Raw genomic sequence first — 15,429 nt, forward strand, 5'->3', positions numbered from 1 at the left:
TGAAGCTTATCTGTAAAACTTTCATTTTGTCTGTATTCCTCCACCTAGTTCTCTCCCACACCAGCCACCCTTTGTTTCACCTGCCTTGAGCGCTTGTCGCCCACCTTAGACTTTCTTCCTGACTGAGTGGTATGGTAGTCATGCCGATGTAATTTACATTGTTTTGAAGTTTACAGGCTTCAACTGAGCAGGAGTACTTGTAAACTACATCGGTAGACTGCAGGGTTTATGCTGGGTGACATTGTTTCTCATAATGCAGTCGCTGGTTTGATTATTCTTGTAGAAAATGATATATGACAATCTTCAAAGATGTTGAAGATAATGTTCCTTTCTATCATCTCCTGCAGGATAAATTAATAGATAATTAATATCTAAATGAATAAATTTTAGGCTGAGACAGCCTTGTGTCTGAAAATACACAGTTGAGCTATTTCAGATATTACAGAACTGGGAGGTTATGATTCTTACTAATTAACTACTTGTATAAGAGCTTAAGATTATGGTGAGCTGGATATTCCCACAATTTGGAAAATCATATGTGTGAGGTACATCTGGACAGAGTGGCAGATATACAAGGATGTTTACAGAATAAATAGTATGCACTTGGTTTAACATTAAACGATGTTTAGCTACAGTAATACAGTTGACATACAATATAGCCTATGAACAGAAAACTGAGCTGTTCACTTGCTTAGCTATGGACTTGCTCATGAATTGTTTGTGAGATTCACTGTGATGGTACAGGACTGTTTGTCTTGCTGTCTGTACGAATTCCGACTGGAACAAGTCGATTGGGGTGACGAACAAGCAATCCGTGGTGGCGGGGAGGGGGAGTTCCCTGTGACGGGGGTGTGTCAGCAGTTTATTGTCAGGCTGCTGTGTGAATTGCCAATGTTGATAGGAGAAGATGGGCAGGTTCAGTGGGATGAAGGCCTCTTGGTAGGTGGTTAAGTAGGGTCCAGGATGACTCTGCATGCCTCTTTTCTGAAATCTCTCAAGCTGGTCCATCTATATATCTGTTAGTGAAGAGGACCAGGCTGGGGAGGAATAAGTGAGCTTCGATAGAATGAAGATGGCAGAGACATTCCTGAGCTCAGCTGGTTTGACGCCTAATGATTTCAATCGGTGGAGAAGATACAGATAGTATACGAAGATTTGATGGTAGTGCAGACATGATTCATCCAGTTAAAAGCGTTGTGTATGGTGACACCAAGCAGGTTAAAGCCACTTAACACCTGTAGGATGTCAGGGTCGAGCGTATTGTCAGGGGGCAGGACGCTGTCTACCCCCAGGTTGGGGTGAATCATCACAGTCTTGGTGTGGTTGATGGTGACATCACTTGCCGCAGTCCTCTCCTGAAGTTTGTTGATGTGCCAAAGGACACTGAAGCCATTAAGAGTTATTGTTGATAGTGATGCCAAAGGTGGAGTCGTCTCCATACCTCCAGTAGTAATTTGTGTCCTTCAGAACGTCACTGATAGGGATGAGAAAGTACAAAGCCCCTATCTTGGTGCCCAGTGCTACACACCAAACCGTTTGGTGTCGCCTGTTCGGGAAGTCCGCCAGCTATGAGACGAGACGCCCCTGAAGTCCCACGTCGAAGATTTTATTTATGATATGGATTCGTCCACCTGTCCGGTAGGCAGGTGACATTTGGTTTTCATAGAAAACTTGACGGACAGTTCCAAGATGTTGCAGTGTAAATAACTATTCAACTTTGGAGGAACACACTTGTTACTTCATCGATGGTTTTATAAGAACAAACATCGTTAACTGAAATTTGCTTGACTGGTGATTTCATGGTGGAAGAAGTCCCAGGATTAGAAATGTTTGTAAATACGACTTCGGCAGGCTCTGATGATGCTTGATTTGTACCTCTCGGAGCGCTCATTCTCAGTATTCAGACACCTTCCCAGATCAGTTGACTTACTGTAAACACTAGTTTGGTATTCACCATTATTAGCCTGGATGTCTACATCAAGAATGGATCCTGTTTTTCACACACAACTCAGAACAGACGTTTCTTCCATGTTTCTCCTTAAGGTGATCTTTAACCTTATGAAGACACAAATGTCACCAACGTATCGGCAGTACAGGGTCTGCTGACTGGTTAGTTCCTTGCAGAATGTGTTTTCTAAGTAACATATAGAAACCAGCAAAAGCAGGGCGTGGTGGAGAGCTTGATACTACACATGTGGGAATGCGGAAGGGGGCATCAGGGGTACATTCCATAGGAGGCCTTCTAGTATTTCATTTTCTTAAATTAGCTAAGATAGCAAAGACAATTGAATGACCTGAATCAAGAATGTGTGGAAACAGAGAGCGTTATCTCGGAGAGCGAAAATGGGTATATTTGAAGGAATGGAGGTTCCAACAATATTATATGGTTGCGAGACATGGGCTATAGATAGAGTTGTACGGAGGAGGGTGGGTGTGTTGGAAATGAAATGTTTGAGGACTGTGTGATGTGCATTGGTTTGATCGAGTAAGTAATGTAAAGATAAGAGTGTGGTTAAGAGAGCAGAAGGTGTGTTAAAATGGGTTGACATGAGAAGAGAACAAGTGAGGAACAGTTGACAAAGAGGATAAATGTGTCAGAGGTGGAGGGAACAAGGGCAAGCGGGAGACCAAATTGGAATTGGAAGGATGTAGTGAAAAAGGTTTTGAGCGATCGGGGCCTGAACATAAAGGAGGGTGAAAGGTGTGCACGGAATAAAGTGAATTGGAACGATATGGTATACTGGGGTCGACGTGGTCATTGGACTGAACCAGGTGCTTGTGAAACGTCCGGGGTAAACCATGGAAAGGTCTGTGGGGCCTGGTTGTGGATTGGGAGCTGTGGTTTCGGTGCATTACACATGATAGCTAGAGAATGAGTGTGAGATGTGACAGGGTTGAGTCCGGAAAGGATGAAGAATGGGAAGTTTTTAGGGATGCAGTGATGGCTTGTGCAAAAGATTCATATGGCATGAGAAAGGTGAGGTAGGCTGATTAGAGAGGGTAGTGAGTGGTGGGGTGAAGAAGTAAAGTTGTTAGTGAAAGAGAAAAGAAGGGCGTTTGGACGATTTTGCAGGGAAATGGTGCAAATGACTGGGAGATGTATAAAAGGAAGCGGCTGGAGGTCAAGAGAAAGGTGCAAGGGTTCAAAAAGAGGACTAATGGGAGTTGGGGTGAGAAAGTATCATTAAACTTCATGGAGAATAAAAAGATGTTTTGAAAGGAGACTAATAACGTGCGTAAGACAAGAGAATGGGAACATCAGTGACGGGGGCAAGTAGGGAAGTGATAACAGGTAGTGATGAAGTGAGAAGGAAATGGAGTGAGTATTTTGAAGGTTCGTTGAATGTGTTTGATGATAGAATGGCAGATATAGGGCGTTTTGATCGGGGTGGTGTGCGAAGTGAGAGGATCAGGGAGAATGGCTCGGTGAAGATAGAAGAAAAGCTTTGCGGAAGATGAAATCCGGCAAGGCGGTGGGTTTGGATGGTATTGCAGTAGAATTTATCAAAAGGGTGACTGTGTTGTTGATTGGTTGGTAAGGATCATGGTGAAGTGCCAAGTGCCATTGTACAAAGGCAGAGGGGGATAAAGATGAGTGTTCAAACTACAGAGGTTTGTTGAGTATTCATGGGAAGTTATATGGGACGGTATTGATTGAGAGGGTGAAGGCATGTACAGAGCATGAGACAGGGGAGGACCAGTGTGGTTTCAGAAGTGGTAGAGGATGTGTGGATAATGTGTTTGCTCGGAAGAAAGTGTGTGAGAAGTACTTAGAAAAACTGATGGATTTGTATGCACCATTTATGAAACTGGAGAAGGCATATGATAGGGTTGAAATAGATACTTTGTGGAGTATATGTTGTTGGAGGTAAGTTGCTAGAAGCAGTGAAAAGTTTTTACCAAGGACGCAAGGCATGTGTACCATTAGGAAGAGAGGAGAGTGATTGGTTCCCAGTGAATGTCAGTTTGCGGCAGGGGTGCGTTATGTGTCCATGGTTGTTTAATTTGTTTATGGGTAGGGTGGTTAGGGAGGTGAATGCAAGTTTTGGAGAGAGAGAGAGAGAGGCGAGTATGCAGTCCGTTGGGGGTGAGAGGGCTTGAGAAGTGAGTTGCTGTTCGTCGATGATACAGCTTTGGTGGCTGATTCGAGTGTGAAATTGCAGAAGCTGGTGACTGAGTTTGGAAAAGTATGTGAAAGGAGAAAGGGGGAAATGCGAATAAGAGTAAGATTATTAGGTTCAGTAGGGTTGAGGGACAAGTCAGTTGGGAGGAAGTGAAGTGTTTTAGACATCTGGGAGTGGATTTAGCAGCGGTTGCAACCATGGAAGCAGAAGTGAGTCACAGGATGGGGAGGGGGCAGGGGTTGTGGAAGCGATGAAGAATGTGTGGAAGGAGAGAACATTATCTCGGAGTGCAAAAATGGGTATATTTGAAGGAATAGTGGTTCCAACAATGTTATATGGTTGCGAGGCATGGAATATAGATAGCGTTGTGAAGAGGAAGCTGGATGTGTAGGAAATGAAATGTTTGAGGACAATATGGTGTGAGGTGGTTTGATCGGGTAGGTAAAGAATGGGCGAGAGAGATGTGTGGAAATAAAAAGAGTGTGGATGAGAGGGCAGAAGAGGGTATATTAAAATGGTTTGGGCATATGGAGAGAATGAGTGAGGGAAGATTGAGAAAGAGAATATATGTGTTAGACGTGGAGGGAACGAGGAGAAGCGGGAGACCTAATTGGAGGTGGAAGGATGGATTGAAAAAGATTCTTTTTTACTCTTAACTTTCTTCTTTCACACACTTTACCAAACTCAGTCACCAGCTTCTGCAGTTTTTTCACATGAATCAGCCACCAGCGCTGTATCATCAGCGAACAACAACTGACTCACTTCCCAAGCTCTCTCATCCACAACAGACTTCATACTTGCCCCTCTTTCCAAAACTCTTGCATTCACCTCCCTAACAACCCCATCCATAAACAAATTAAACAACCATGGAGACATCTCACACCCCTGCCACAAACCTACATTCACTGAGAACCAATCACTTTCCTCTCTTCCTACACGTGCACATGCCTTATATCCTCGATAAAAACTTTTCACTGCTTCTAACAACTTGCCTCCCACACCATATATTCTTAATACCTTCCACAGAGCATCTCTATCAACTCTATCATATGCCTTCTCCAGATCCATAAATGCTACATACAAATCCATTTGCTTTTCTAAGTATTTCTCACACACATTCTTCAAAGCAAACACCTGATCCACACATCCTCTACCACTTCTGAAACCACACTGCTCTTCCCCAATCTGATGCTCTGTACATGCCTTCACCCTCTCAATCAATACCCTCCCATATAATTTAGCAGGAATACTCAACAAACTTATACCTCCGTAATTTGAGCACTCACTCTTATCCCCTTTGCCTTTGTACAATGGCACTATGCACGCATTCCGCCAATCCTCAGGCACCTCACCATGAGTCATACATACATTAAATAACCTTACCAACCAGTCAATAATACAGTCACCCCCTTTTTTAATAGATCCCACTGCAATACCATCCAAACCTGCTGCCTTGCCGGCTTTCATCTTCCGCAAAGCTTTTACTACCTCTTCTCTGTTTAAAAAATCATTTTCCCTAACCCTCTCACTTTGCACACCACCTCGACCAAAACACCCTATATCTGCCAATCTATCATCAAACACATTCAACAAACCTTCAAAATACTCACTCCATCTCCTTCTCACATCACCACTACTTGTTATCACCTCCCCATCAGCGCCCTTCACTGAAGTTCCCATTTGCTCCCTTGTCTTACGCACTTTATTTACCTCCTTCCAGAACATCTTTTTATTCCCCCTAAAATTTAATGATACTCTCTCACCCCAACTCTCATTTGCCCTCTTTTTCACCTCTTGCACCTTTCTCTTGACCTCCTGTCTCTTTCTTTTTTACATCTCCCACTCAATTTCATTTTTTCCCTGCAAAAATCGTCCAAATGCCTCTCTCTTCTCTTTCACTAATACTCTTACTTCTTCATCCCACCACTCACTACCCTTTCTAATCAACCCACCTCCCACGCTTCTCATGCCACAAGCATCTTTTGCGCAATCCATCACTGATTCCCTAAATACATTCCATTCCTCCCCCACTCCCCTTACTTCCATTGTTCTCACCTTTTTCCATTCTGTACTCAGTCTCTCCTGGTACTTCCTCACACAAGTCTCCTTCCCAAGCTCACTTACTCTCACCACCCTCCTCACCCCAACATTCACTCTTCTTTTCTGAAAACCCATACAAATCTTCACCTTAGCCTCCACAAGATAATGATCAGACATCCCTCCAGTTGCACCTCTCAGCACATTTACATCCAAAAGTCTCTCTTTCGCGCGCCTGTCAATTAACACGTAATCCAATAACGCTCTTTGGCCATCTCTCCTACTTACATACGTATACTTATGTATATCTCGCTTTTTAAACCAGGTATTCGCAATCACCAGTTCTTTTTCAGCACATAAATCTACAAGCTCTTCACCATTTCCATTTACAACACTGAACACCCCATGTATACCAATTATTCCCTCAACTGCCACATTACTCACCTTTGCATTCAAACCACCCATCACTATAACCCGGTCTTGTGCATCAAAACCACTAACACACTCATTCAGCTGCTCCCATATATATATATATATATATATATATATATATATATATATATATATATATATATATATATATTTTTTTTTTTTTTTTTTTTTTTTTTTTTTTGCTTTGTCGCTGTCTCTCGCGTTTGCGAGGTAGCGCAAGGAAACAGACGAAAGAAATGGCCCAACCCACCCCCATACACATGTATATACATACGTCCACACACGCAAATATACATACCTACACAGCTTTCCATGGTTTACCCCAGACGCTTCACATGCCTTGATTCAATCCACTGACAGCACGTTAACCCCGGTATACCACATCGCTCCAATTCACTCTATTCCTTGCCCTCCTTTCACCTTCCTGCATGTTCAGGCCCCGATCACACAAAATCTTTTTCACTCCATCTTTCCACCTCCAATTTGGTCTCCCTCTTCTCCTCGTTCCCTCCACCTCCGACACATATATTCTCTTGGTCAATCTTTCCTCACTCATTCTCTCCATGTGCCCGAACCATTTCAAAACACCCTCTTCTGCTCTCTCAACCACGCTCTTTTTATTTCCACACATCTCTCTTACCCTTACGTTACTTACTCGATCAAACCACCTCACACCACATATTGTCCTCAAACATCTCATTTCCAGCACATCCATCCTCCTGCGCACAACTCTATCCATAGCCCACGTCTCGCAACCATACAACATTGTTGAAACCACGATTCCTTCAAACATACCCATTTTTGCTTTCCGAGATAATGTTCTCGACTTCCACACATTCTTCAAGGCTCCCAGAATTTTCGCCCCCTCCCCCGCCCTATGATCCACTTCCGCTTCCATGGTTCCATCCGCTGCCAGAGCCACTCCCAGATATCTAAAACACTTCACTTCCTCCAGTTTTTCTCCATTCAAACTCACCTCCCAATTGAATTGACCCTCAACCCTACTGTACCTAATAACCTTGCTCTTATTCACATTTACTCTTAACTTTCTTCTTTCACACACTTTACCAAACTCAGTCACCAGCTTCTGCAGTTTCTCACATGAATCAGCCACCAGCGCTGTATCATCAGCGAACAACAACTGACTCACTTCCCAAGCTCTCTCATCCCCAACAGACTTCATACTTGCCCCTCTTTCCAAAACTCTTGCATTCACCTCCCAAACAACCCCCATCCATAAGCAAATTAAACAACCATGGAGACATCACACACCCCTGCCGCAAACCTACATTCACTGAGAACCAATCACTTTCCTCTCTTCCTACACGTACACATGCCTTACATCCTCGATATGCACAGGGTTAATGGGATGACCTTAATTAGAGCCTCAGCTGCCTATGCCGTCTCAGCTGACACTGAAAAAAAAAATCAGTTCCTTTCTTAAGAAATTCAACTGCAATAACGTCCACTTCAGCTGCTTTTCTAGACATCATCATACAAAACTCTCACCAAACTCTTTTTTTACCACCAAACTTCTCTTCATGATTCTTCCATACCTTTGAATTACCCCACATCTGCTACCCTATCACTGAACACATTTAATAATCCTCTAGAATTTCCCATCTCCTCCTCATCTCATTTTTGCGTCATTACTTCCTTGTCAGCCAATCCTCTTCACCAATGTTGCCCCCCCCCCCCCTTACCCTCACTCTTTTTTTTTTTCTAATTTCTCTGTCTCTCTTCTAACCTCCTATCAAAACAATTTGTATTTAATGGGGAGGGAGTTTTACGCTAGTGGTTCCCACCTCTTGAACATTTTCTGTTTTCATAGCATTTTAGATTTGTGTATGTCGTCTTCATTAACCATGTCTCAAGTCATTCATCCCCCACATTTACACTATGAAAGTACTTCTTACATATTATTGTAACAAGTTTCCTGCATAAATTCATTATGTCCTCTGGTTGCCTTATTCCCACATCTATCAATGTTCACTGTCTGTGTTATCAATCTGTTATGATTTGCAGGTTGTGTTCAGGTCACCCCTCACTCTTCTCTCGAAGGTCGACAAATGTAAAGTTTTTTAACCTTTCGCTGTAAATGAGTTCTCTTAACTTTGGCACTATCTCTGAAGTGTGTGTGTGTGTGTGTGTGTGTGTGTGTGTGTGTGTGTGTGTGTGTGTGTGTTCGTGGCCACCACACTAAAATTGGGAAGAAGTCAGGGTAAGATGCAGACAGACATAGGTAAACTAACAGCCACACTTACGAGTATATGTATTATTTCTCCTTCCTCTCCACATCATGACGAATGGTGTTCACTATCACCAACCATCATGATCAAACGATTGGTGGTCACTATCACTCACCATTATGACTAGATGAGGGGTGCTCACTATCACTTACCATCGTGGCTAGAGCAAGGGTATGATCTTTGTCTTTCACCACTATGGCTAGAAAGTGAAGTCATTATCATTCACCATTATGTTTATCATCATTCACAACAAATAATCTCGCTAAGATATCCTCGATGCATGAATATCTAGGTTATTATGGCCTTTGACCTGGCCTTCAAGAGTCAAGTAAAATACCAGGTTATGATAGTGACCATCACTCGTGTAGCCATGATGGTGAGTGATCATGACTATCACTCATCCAGAGCCAAAGTGAGCATCACTCATCTACCCATGATGGTGAGTGATAACGATTATCATTGTGAGTAACAGTGAACACCCATCGTTTACGCATTCTGGTGAATGATAATGAGCCCCCATTAATCTAGTTATGATGCTGAGTAATAGTGACTACCACTCCTCTAGGCATGATTGGCGATTGACAGTGAACACCAGTACTCGTTTTCTCTAACTCTCTGCATTTAGGATGCTTTGGCATTTGACCTGACCCTTCCATCAGGTTAAACAGCATCTTCGATGAACCTAAATTCATTTCACCCTCGACCAACGCATCTTCGTTACGTTGTTCACACTTGTGTCCCCTGACCTGATTTATAAGGCCAGTGGTGCCGAGGATGTAATGAAGATGCATTTGTCGAGGCTTAAGTACCTTCTGGCTAATCGAGGATGAAGCGAAAGACTCAGGTTAGGTGGACGATTGTTGCAGAGAGAGAAAAAAAAGAAACGAATTAATTTATGAGACAGAATCACAATGTCCCTGAAGATCTGCCACTTTTGGAATCTTATTAACGCCATCCTATTCGCTACCATGTGCACACGTTCTCTGAGTCTTTACACATTCCTGTGAATGTGATATGAAAAAGGTGATATAGTTATACGAGAGTGTGTAAACAGTTAACACCAACATTTCGAAAGTGAAAGCTAAAACGTTTTGGGTGATTATTTAGACATGATATCGACTGATTGACTTGCAAGCGTAAAACGCTTGAAACCAAGCGTGCCTCACTGTAACTTTCTATTTGTATCGTTTTTCGCTTTTCTGTATTATGATACTATGACTCATGATCATTATATATATATATATATATATATATATATATATATATATATATATTTTTTTTTTTTTTTTTTTTTCTTTTGTGCTTTGTCGCTGTCTCCCGCGTTTGCGAGGTAGCGCAAGGAAACAGACGAAAGAAATGGCCCAACCCACCCCCATACACATATATATACATACACGTCCACACACGCAAATATACATACCTACACAGCTTTCCATGGTTTACCCCAGACGCTTCACATGCCCTGATTCAATCCACTGACAGCACGTCAACCCCGGTATACCACATCGATCCAATTCACTCTATTCCTTGCCCTCCTTTCACCCTCCTGCATGTTCAGGCCCCGATCACACAAAATCTTTTTCACTCCATCTTTCCACCTCCAATTTGGTCTCCCACTTCTCCTCGTTCCCTCCACCTCCGACACATATATCCTCTTGGTCAATCTTTCCTCAGTCATTCTCTCCATGTGCCCAAACCATTTCAAAACACCCTCTTCTGCTCTCTCAACCACGCTCTTTTTATTTCCACACATCTCTCTTACCCTTGCGTTACTTACTCGATCAAACCACCTCACACCACACATTGTCCTCAAACATCTCATTTCCAGCACATCCATCCTCCTGCGCACAACTCTATCCATAGCCCACGCCTCGCAACCATACAACATTGTTGGAACCACTATTCCTTCAAACATACCCATTTTTGCTTTCCGACATAATGTTCTCGACTTCCACACATTCTTCAAGGCTCCCAGGATTTTCGCCCCCTCCCCCACCCTATGATCCACTTTCGCTTCCATGGTTCCATCCGCTGCCAGATCCACTCCCAGATATCTAAAACACTTTACTTCCTCCAGTTTTTCTCCATTCAAACTTACCTCCCAATTGACTTGACCCTCAACCCTACTGTACCTAATAACCTTGCTCTTATTCACAATTACTCGTAACTTTCTTCTTTCACACACTTTACCAAACTCAGTCACCAGCTTCTGCAGTTTCTCACATGAATCAGCCACCAGCGCTGTATCATCAGCGAACAACAACTGACTCACTTCCCAAGCTCTCTCATCCCCAACAGACTTCATACTTGCCCCTCTTTCCAAAACTCTTGCATTCACCTTCCTAACAACCCCATCCATAAACAAATTAAACAACCATGGAGACATCACACACCCCTGCCGCAAACCTACATTCACTGAGAACCAATCACTTTCCTCTCTTCCTACACGTACACATGCCTTACATCCTCGATAAAAACTTTTCACTGCTTCTAACAACTTGCCTCCCACACCATATATTCTTAATACCTTCCACAGAGCATCTCTATCAACTCTATCATATGCCTTCTCCAGATCCATAAATGCTACATACAAATCCATTTGCTTTTCTAAGTATTTCTCACATACATTCTTCAAAGCAAACACCTGATCCACACATCCTCTACCACTTCTGAAACCACACTGCTCTTCCCCAATCTGATGCTCTGTACATGCCTTCACCCTCTCAATCAATACCCTCCCATATGATTTACCAGGAATACTCAACAAACTTATACCTCTGTAATTTGAGCATTCACTCTTATCCCCTTTGCCTTTGTACAATGGCACTATGCACGCATTCCGCCAATCCTCAGGCACCTCACCATGAGTCATACATACATTAAATAACCTTACCAAACAGTCAATAATACAGTCACCCCCTTTTTTAATAAATTCCACTGCAATACCATCCAAACCTGCTGCCTTGCCGGCTTTCATCTTCCGCAAAGCTTTTACTACCTCTTCTCTGTTTACCAAAATCATTTTCCCTAACCCTCTCACTTTGCACACCACCTCGACCAAAACACCCTATATCTGCCACTCTATCATCAAACACATTCAACAAACCTTCAAAATACTCACTCCATCTCCTTCTCACATCACCGCTACTTGTTATCACCTCCCCATTTGCGCCCTTCACTGAAGTTCCCATTTGCTCTCTTGTCTTACGCACTTAATTTACCTCCTTCCAGAACATCTTTTTATTCTCCCTAAAATTTAATGATACTCTCTCACCCCAACTCTCATTTGCCCTCTTTTTCACCTCTTGCACCTTTCTATTGACCTCCTGTCTCTTTCTTTTATACATCTCCCACTCAATTGCATTTTTTCCCTGCAAAAATCGTCCAAATGCCTCTCTCTTCTCTTTCACTAATAATCTTACTTCTTCATCCCACCACTCACTACCCTTTCTAATCAACCCACCTCCCACTCTTCTCATGCCACAAGCATCTTTTGCGCAATCCATCACTGATTCCCTAAATACATCCCATTCCTCCCCCACTCCCCTTACTTCCATTGTTCTCAACTTTTTCCATTCTGTACTCAGTCTCTCCTGGTACTTCCTCACACAAGTCTCCTTCCCAAGCTCACTTACTCTCACCACCCTCTTCACCCCAACATTCACTCTTCTTTTCTGAAAACCCATACAAATCTTCACCTTAGCCTCCACAAGATAATGATCAGACATCCCTCCAGTTGCACTTCTCAGCACATTAACATCCAAAAGTCTCTCTTTCGCGCGCCTGTCAATTAACACGTAATCCAATAACGCTCTCTGGCCATCTCTCCTACTTATATACGTATACTTATGTATATCTCGCTTTTTAAACCAGGTATTCCCAATCACCAGTCCTTTTTCAGCACATAAATCTAGAAGCTCTTCACCATTTCCATTTACAACACTGAACACCCCATGTATACCAATTATTCCCTCAACTGCCACATTACTCACCTTTGCATTCAAATCACCCATCACTATAACCCGGTCTCGTGCATCAAAACTACTAACACTCATTCAGCTGCTCCCAAATCACTTGCCTCTCATGATCTTTCTTCTCATGCCCATGTGCATATGCACCAATAATCACCCATCTCTCTCCATCAACTTTCAGTTTTACCCATATTAATCGAGAATTTGCTTTCTTACATTCTATCACGTACTCCCACAACTCCTGTTTCAGGAGTACTGCTACTCCTTCCCTTGCTCTTGTCCTGTCACTAACCCCTGACTTTACTCCCAAGACATTCCCAAACCACTCTTCCCCTTTACCCTTGAGCTTCGTTTCACTCAGAGCCAAAACATCCAGGTTCCTTTCCTCAAACATACTACCTATCTCTTCTTTTTTCATTACTTGGTTACATCCACACACATTTAGACACCCCAGTCTGAGCCTTCGAGGAGGATGAGCACTCCCCGCGTGACTCCTTCTTCTGTTTCCCATTTTAGAAAGTTAAAAAATACAAGGAGGGGAGGATTTCTGGCCCCCCGCTCCCGTCCCCTCCAGTCGCCTTCTACGACACGCGAGGAATGCGTGGGAAGTATTCTTTCACCCCTATCCCCAGGGATAATATATATATATATATATATATATATATATATATATATATATATATATATATATATATATATATATATATATATATATATATATATATATATATATATATATATATATATATACGCACATATACACACACACACACATATACATATATATACATATGAAAAAAGTAAGAAATGATTTAGAAAACTGAAACTTCTAGCTTGAAATGAAATGAGAAAATGAATGTCACATAATGGTTCAACCTCTGGCTATGGAAAAGGGAAGTGTATAATTTATTTACACAAACGTCAATAGTAGTTCTCATCAATTTAACCACTGTATCAATAAGCTTCAATGTCTAAGCTACATTTTTTTTTTCAAATTTCACTATTTTCTTGTCAAAGCACCATGTATGAAAACTATCACTCCAGTAACACAACTATAAACATTTACTTCCCCTTTAAAAAAGTTCTTGGGAAGTCTGTCTCGATACACTGTGGGACACTCTACCACCTGGCGAGGTTTGTTTTGCAATGGTTCTTGATTCACAAACGTAGTAGCATCACTGGTGGGCGGAAGAACATTCTGGTAACCACAGCAAGGATCACAGTCCGTGCAACTCCATTATGATGGTTCTCCATTATGATGGTTCTTCTCCTGCTGGCCAAATCCTGCTTAAGCAATGCTTGTTCACTAGACTTCCTGACATTGCACTAGAGCTCATTAAGAACAGCAAACACAGAAACATGCGAGTCCAAGGCCATAACACAGTTTGTGTTGTCAGTGTATGGTACATCCGCATTAAGGAAACCCTCTTCTTTCAGTACCTGATGTTCAGTAGCAAGATATCTTTGCATAAAAGCTTGCTGAAGTCTTTCATTGGCATAATTGATGCATAACTGTTCAAGGCTATTCTTTTCAAATGTTTCAAATCCATACACATCCAATATTCCTAAAACATTTGACCAGATATTTCTGTGAGCACTGATTCTCCCATATACATATACATGACATAATGAAAATGGAATGAATATAATATATGAACAGGAAGAGTGTGGATGAGAGCTGAAAAGGACATACATGGGATAGGGTACATTGGAGAAATGTGGTATGGAAGAGGCAATGTGCTGTCGTTGGACTGAACCAGGACATATGAAACAAGGCAAAATTACAAAGAGGTTTGTGGGGGCTGGTTCTGGGTAGGGGTCATGATCTCTATGCATTACACGACAGCCAAAGAATGGATGTGAGCAAGTGCGCCTTTTCTTCATCTGTTCCTGGCACTACCCTGCTAATTCAGGGAAATAATGAATAAGGATTAAAGTAAAAATACAGTGATATATCACTGGACTCTATTTGCATGGGGTTAAACCACAAGTGAAAGATCAGCTTTACCAAGGCTATATCACTGAGAGTGCAGTCATCAAAAAATTTCTCACTCCAAAGGAGTCTATCATTTCCCTGCAAATGGAAGTAGCACACCTTAGGAGCTGAAAAGGTTTCCTGGTGTACACTAAAACTCTTAGAAAAGACTCCTGGGGTGGTGTTAAACATTACATATATACAAAGTATATAGGGTATGTATACACACAAAGTAAATGACCACACAACACAAACTGGCAAGGGGTTTAGACAAGAATCTCTAAGCATGCTCTACAAACAATTAATCTGCTCCACTCTGTGTCTCACCGCCTGGTTTTCTACCCTTGCAAATAAAACAGAACTGCATACCACACCAAATGGGACACTAGCGCCTTAGCAACAACAAACACTCAATACCGATACAATGACACAAAGATCCTCCCAATACAATCCCACCTCAACATGCTCAGTACTTAATTCTTTGCAACAGCATTAGACCTCTCCCATTCAAACCAACCAATAACTAATCACCAGCTTCCAAACAGAAATAAAAAGCCTATCTCTGCCTCATGTTTCAGCAACTTCTACTCAAATATCCCTCACCATAACACTACCTAAACACATGCATACTGAAATGACTT

The sequence above is a fragment of the Panulirus ornatus genome, chromosome 21 (genome assembly GCF_036320965.1).
Source record: "Panulirus ornatus isolate Po-2019 chromosome 21, ASM3632096v1, whole genome shotgun sequence".
In the NCBI taxonomy this organism is placed as follows: domain Eukaryota; kingdom Metazoa; phylum Arthropoda; class Malacostraca; order Decapoda; family Palinuridae; genus Panulirus; species Panulirus ornatus.